Genomic DNA, 6,229 nt, shown 5'->3' with positions numbered 1-6,229 from the left:
CAGTACTGTAGTTTGTTTTGTGTTGTACTGTGGATTGTTTCATGTGTGTTGCATTTTGTATTGTATGTATTGTATTGTTTGATACTTATCGCGTATTGTGTAGTATTGTTTGCGTTGTACGGTGTAGCACTTATGATATTTTATGCATTGTATTGTATAGTATGGTACTTATCATACTGTGTGTGTCATATTATACGGTCTGGTAAGGTATTTATTGTATGGTAGCTATAGTTATAGTAGTGTATGTATCGTACTGCATTTTGCATGTTGCATTTTGTATTGCATGTATTGTACGGTTCAGAATGCATTTCATGGTCTGTATTGTGCGCATGGGACAGTTTGTATTGTGTTGTATGTACTGGTTTTGCGGTGTGGTTTCAGTGGTATTGTGTGTCTCGTACATACGGTATGGTTTCCATGGTATAGGAATGCAGCTGCTTTTGTAATCGCCGTACTTATAGGATCATATAGGGGTAGCAGCAGGTCGTCCTCGTTCCCGAGGTTCTATGCCCCCCGCCCAATAAGCTGTTCGCCACGCGATAGAGTGCGGCTCATTGTTGGGGTCTAGTCCCCTTGTTAAAAATACTCCTGGTCCCCAAAATCTGTCTGCTTCATCTTGGTTTAATGTTAATGCAGTCTGCCCCAGATAAGGGAACAAGCCACAGACACTCAGTTTCGCTCTCACCAGGCTTCCGCCCATAATTTTCATGCAAATGAGCCAGCTGAAGGGGGTCTCATGGAACAGTTCTTGTGATATTTCTTTGGTTAGCCCCCTGGGGCCCTACAGATTCTTCAGTTTTAATAACAGATGACTATTAAATAGTCATAACTAGGTAACTTAAACTTTGAGCCATTTAACTGACTACTCTCATTGCTAAATTCCCGATCAGATCCCTCCACATATCTCAGTCCCGATCTTCTGGGGACGCAATTAACTTAGAGATCTTGACAAGGTCTGTGGGACTGAGCTCTAGCTTGTCCTCTACTCTTTCTTGCTTTTCCTTTTCCTGTCCCAGTTGTTTCCGCAGTTGTTCTATTCACAGAGATAACAGCATTTCATGTCACTTTCTTTATTCAGTCTCATCTTGTACCACTCGAACCTCCTTTTCTTTGTATTTCTTTTACTGACATGATGCTTCCGAACACGTTCCCAATGTCTTGCGTACTATTCCCTTTTCTCTACCATTTTTCAATTTCCCTCCCACAAGGTTTAAGCATTCCTCTGACTTACTCCAATCATACCAATTTTCACAGGCCCAATCCTCAGGAAATCTTGGAGAAGGGCTAATTCCATGCCCCCTTAAAGAGTCAGTGATTGAATCCGCCAGCTGGCCAACTATGCCAATTTTTTCATAGGGAGAAGAGTCAGAGATCACTCAGACAGACCTGAGCTAGCAGTAGATAATTCCTTGAGTTCTAATCAGTAAATTCAGGTACGTAAAACGTTCAAGAAGTACAGATGGGTTGGCAGTCAGTACTCTACTTCTTACTACAGTGAAAGTCAGTATGGGATACAAAGATTATGGCGTAAGCTCACTAGACATATCTTCAATGTCTATGGCATGAGTCAGCCCGATTCAGCTCCAGGGAAGCAGAACTTCCATATGACAGCTTTCTGTAGTATGCAGCGGACTATACAGCACCTCAGACTACTTTAGAAAAGTTTCCCTCAAGCTGGAAAACGATGATACAAGATTTGCAAGTCTTCAATTGCTTCCTTTTAAAGGAAGAGGTACCTTTACCTTTTAAGAGAGGTACTGAAATTATCTGCAAGATGTTCAGATCTGCAGCGTTCCAACGGTAATCACGGCAGCATGTCACATAAATACATAGAGAGAGAGAAGCCAAAAATATCAAATGAAACAATTAAAGGTCTTTATTTGAGTTTTCCAAGATCTATTTGTTTACTATAGGTACAAATACAGAAGTAAAAGTCATTTTCTTTGAATTATGCACAGGTAACAGCATGCGATGAAAAGAAAACATCGCAGAGTGGAAGTCAAGGACGCCTGAAATCAGCGTCCTTGAGCATGACTGAAGGCTGAAATTTCTTTCTTCATTGCCTAATAAGAAAAAACGCCAAGCGAGCAGTCAGCATGAATAAAAGCTTAAAAACTCTGTCTATTTCTTACTAAAAAATATAAAGAATCTGTACACACACAAAATTGTTCCTAACATGTAGCAAATACGTGTGCTACCGCCATCACAAAGTCTTTCTATACATACTGGCTTCGAACGCCTCCTTACGCATCCAGACAGAGGGTAGGCTGGAGACGCTGTATGGATCTGTATCAGGAGACTATGGATCTTTGTCATTAACAGTGCTTTCAACAATTAGAAAGAGGTGACTGTTCCTGAAAAGTCACAACTAAATACTGGAAATGTTATTTTCTGCACTCTGCATGATTCCTTCTTAAAGTCTGCCTCTTCATGCAGTAGAGCTTGCTCCTGACCAACTTGCACTGTCACTCTCAATAGGAGGTATTTTCCTGTTAACGCCAAAGGCAGAAGAAGAAACAAAGAAATCAAGACCCTTTTAATTTAAGCCTTAAAAGTTCAGTCACAAAAGCTCACGAGCCCTGAGATCACATGAATAAATCCCTTCTCCTTCTAAACCACGTCATTCCATTAGATGAGAGAAGGGCACATTTTTCAAGAGTGGCCTCCCTGAATCCATATAATCCTCACTGCTGCACAACAAGAACAGAGTGTCCATTCTAACTCTTTATCAGATGTGGCAGAAGAGATGGAGATGACCAGGGCCAGAGAGAGGAGCTTTCCTCTTTTTTAAGGCAGACTGAGAAGCGTCAAGAATTTTATCCATTCTCAGGCACAAGCATCTCAAAGACAAACGGATGCAAGGATCTGGAATCTGAAGACTGAAGAATATCTAGCCTATCTACATTGACTCAACACTGAGAATGCCTGACTGGCACCACAGGTGCCTCCGGAAGATTCCTGCTGAGTTCGGACAGCTCAGAAATCCTCTCTGAGAGGAGGAGGTCAGAGAATTTGACTCATTAGCATTAAACTGTCACAGGCAGAAATCTCCCCTTATGTCAAATTAAAGATGCTCGAGCCATGCTAATTAAAAAGAGGTTGTGGTGAGACTAGAGAAAAGTCTTAAACTCTCGTTACGCTTCATACTTAATTTCTTTTCAAGAATGGATTGACTTTATATATTTCAAGAATATATAATAATCAATATGATTACTATATATTGATGATGATGATGATAATAATAATAACAACAACAACAACAACAACAACAACAACAACAACAACAACAACAACAACAATAATAATAATAATAATAATAATAATAATAATAATAATAATAATAATAATAATAATAATAATAATAATAATAATAATAATAATAATAATAATAATAATAATACTGTACCAAGTATTACCATGTCTGACTGCTGCCTGGAAGGGGAAAAAGAGGAAGTGACAGGCTGAGGGAAGCACCCTGCTTTCAGAGGCCCTCACCCCTAAAAAGTTTCTGGATAAGAACTGTTGACAGACAGACTGAGGTTAACTGCTTGGAGAGGGCTGTGAGGGTGGACCTATTGTCTTAGAGTCCAAGCCTTTTCCTGCTGAAACTGTCGGCAATTACACCAAACACAACAACGGTTTTGCAATATGGATCAATATCCTCCAGACTGACATGAAAACATCTGGTAATAGAGGCAACCGAGCAGTAAAGAGTAATGCTAAATAAGAGCTATGTCCAGAGTGCACACACACACATATGCCCAACACACACAGGCATAACAGCAATAGAAAGTGCTAGGAGACAACAAAACTTACCTTCACTAATTCAGTTTTGTCGTTGTTTTCCCAATGTTGGTAAATGTGATAACTAAGAACTGCATACAATTTTTCCAAGTGAAATATATCAAAGTTCTTGGTCATCCTGATGATGAAATGCAACAGTTGCTGAAGGAAAAAAAACAGAAACCACTAGTTTGAATTAGCTCAAGATCCTCTGAATAGGCTCTTCTTTCCTACATGGGACTGGAAAACCCTTAGAACACCATAACCATATGAGTGCAGAATTCTAACATTGGATTTTGAAAGACTTTCAGAAAAGTATTAGCATTTTACCCATGAGGAGCTTTATGTCAGCCTGCCAAGTTCAGGTTTAAAGTCCTCGCTGCTAGAAATAAAGGTCCTTTTCAGGTTCCTAAGAAGCAAAACCAAGCAAGAAAACAAACAAACAAACAAACAAACCCCCAAATCCAGCACAAAAACTGTTAAGACATTAATACTCAACAGTACTAGCAGGTTGTCAGTGGGTTATTTTAAAATTCAACAAGCCCTTTTCAATTAAAAATTAGGAAGAGAACCCATTCTCCTAAAATGTAGCTCACAAGAACAGCAGTCTGCATTGGGGTGGAAACACAGTAGTTGTAGTCCATTAGAGGCTGAATTATTTCACCAGCTATATAGCCTTCCCACAAATTGTTTTAATTGGCATTGCTTAACAGCTGACTTGATTTACAACTGTACGTGTGGCAAGAAAATGTCCTGCTTCGGGGTTAACAATACTGAAATCAGTCTTAGGTGGAGCTCACGGTAATCCACAATCCCTGGCTCTGTCAGAACTTCCGCTGCCTTCTCGACACGTACCACATGTTCCTCTTCTACTCCAGTGTCTCGCACGAGTCCTACTGCGTAACCCTGGATCTGGAATGACACGAAGTTCGGAAGTCAGGATTTCTGTTTCTCTGGAATACAGTATCAGTGAAGTATCCTTTACCTGGAATACAGTATCTCTCTGCAATGACAGAGACAGAACTGTTACCATGTTTCACTGAGAAAAGCTTGACTTCTCCATTCTTTCTGGCAAAAGTCGCTGCTCCACAAAAATTAGAAACTCAGACACAGAAAAAATCACCAGAGAAGAAGGCAAGGGAAAAACGGGAAAGAAGTATAGTCGCATTGCCATTACAGCACTGCATGCGAAAACTCCGAAGTAATTGAGGTTAGGCAACACATCTTACATTGCCAACTTTAGCACATAAGTCTTCTGTTCCACATGGGACTCTGGGTCCACACGGCTTTCTTAACTTTTTTACCTTTTTAAGCATATGAAAAATCACAGAGAGAAAATTACCACCAACGCAACACTGCAGAGCTATTCACTTACAGTTCACAAAGTTTTCTACGTAGCATATCCTCACCTGCGTTGTTTTGCGAGGTGAAGGATTGAGCAACTTGATTTACAAGGCGTTCAAAAAATCTGCTTCTTTCTTCGTCATTAGGCAACTGGATTTTGAAAAAAAAAAAAAAAAAAAAACAAAACTTCATAATCATCACTAAACAATTCTTGTACCTAAAGTGTGAGGAGAAAAGGTATTTCAGATGTAAGGCCACACAAATTCGTACACTACTCCAAGAAGATGAGTACCTTTCTAAACTAAACTGAATGATCATCTGGATGAGACAAACTGTGAGAAGTTATCGGCCTGAAAAGGGCTAGAGTTTCATAGGTCAGTGTGGCCACTTAAATTATATTGTCTGAGGAACACCTCTGGAGTTCAAGCTCAATGAGGGGACCATACGGTACACGGATCAAGTGGTGACATTCCCCGCCTCCAGGACTGCTTATTTGGTAGTTACCTGCCTTTGCATCCTTTCATTTGAATCTTTACCGCAGCTACAGGGGGAGGAGTCAGGGTCCAGCAGACAAGGGCTTGTTGGTAAGGTGATTGTTTTTTTGGGGTTTTTAAAGTAATTGAAATGAGGTGTCTGAAGCTGCATACGTCCAAGTCTTACTCTGTTTTTCAGTCTCTCCTCCCAAAAGGTATGGAAGGAATATGGAAACAAGTCCATGCTCGGGGCAACAGGTGACTCCCCCGCTCCTTGCCTATCTCAGATCCCCAGGTGGCCCTGCACAAAAGGTATGAGACTCTGGAGGTGGAAGGCCCATCGATGGATGGTGTAGCTGAGGGATCATCTGCACTGGAGGTGTCACCAGGGTCAGAGAGGACTACCTGTTGTATCAAGACCGCTTCCACAGGGAAGAAAAAAAGGGTAGTTGTTATAGGCGACTCCCATCTGAAGGGGACAGAAGGTCCAATATGCCGGGCTGACCCTGCTCTGAGGGAAGTCTGCTGCCTCCCTGGAGCCCGGGTTAAAGATGTCACTAGGAAACTTCCTAGCCTAGTACGGTCCACGGACTACTACCCTTTACTGCTCTTCCATGTGGGTGGAGATG

The 6,229-nt window shown here is 41.0% G+C and overlaps 1 pseudogene; it reads right to left on the bottom strand.

Annotated features, from left to right (window-relative positions):
- Positions 1-463: 463 nt before the first annotated feature.
- Positions 464-5,844, bottom strand: LOC147526418 (uncharacterized; annotated as a pseudogene).
- Between the last annotated feature and the right edge of the window lie 385 nt (positions 5,845-6,229).

Source organism: Tauraco erythrolophus, chromosome Z (assembly GCF_009769465.1).
Source record: "Tauraco erythrolophus isolate bTauEry1 chromosome Z, bTauEry1.pri, whole genome shotgun sequence".
NCBI classification, from domain to species: domain Eukaryota; kingdom Metazoa; phylum Chordata; class Aves; order Musophagiformes; family Musophagidae; genus Tauraco; species Tauraco erythrolophus.
This window is presented reverse-complemented; position numbering and strand designations above follow the sequence as displayed.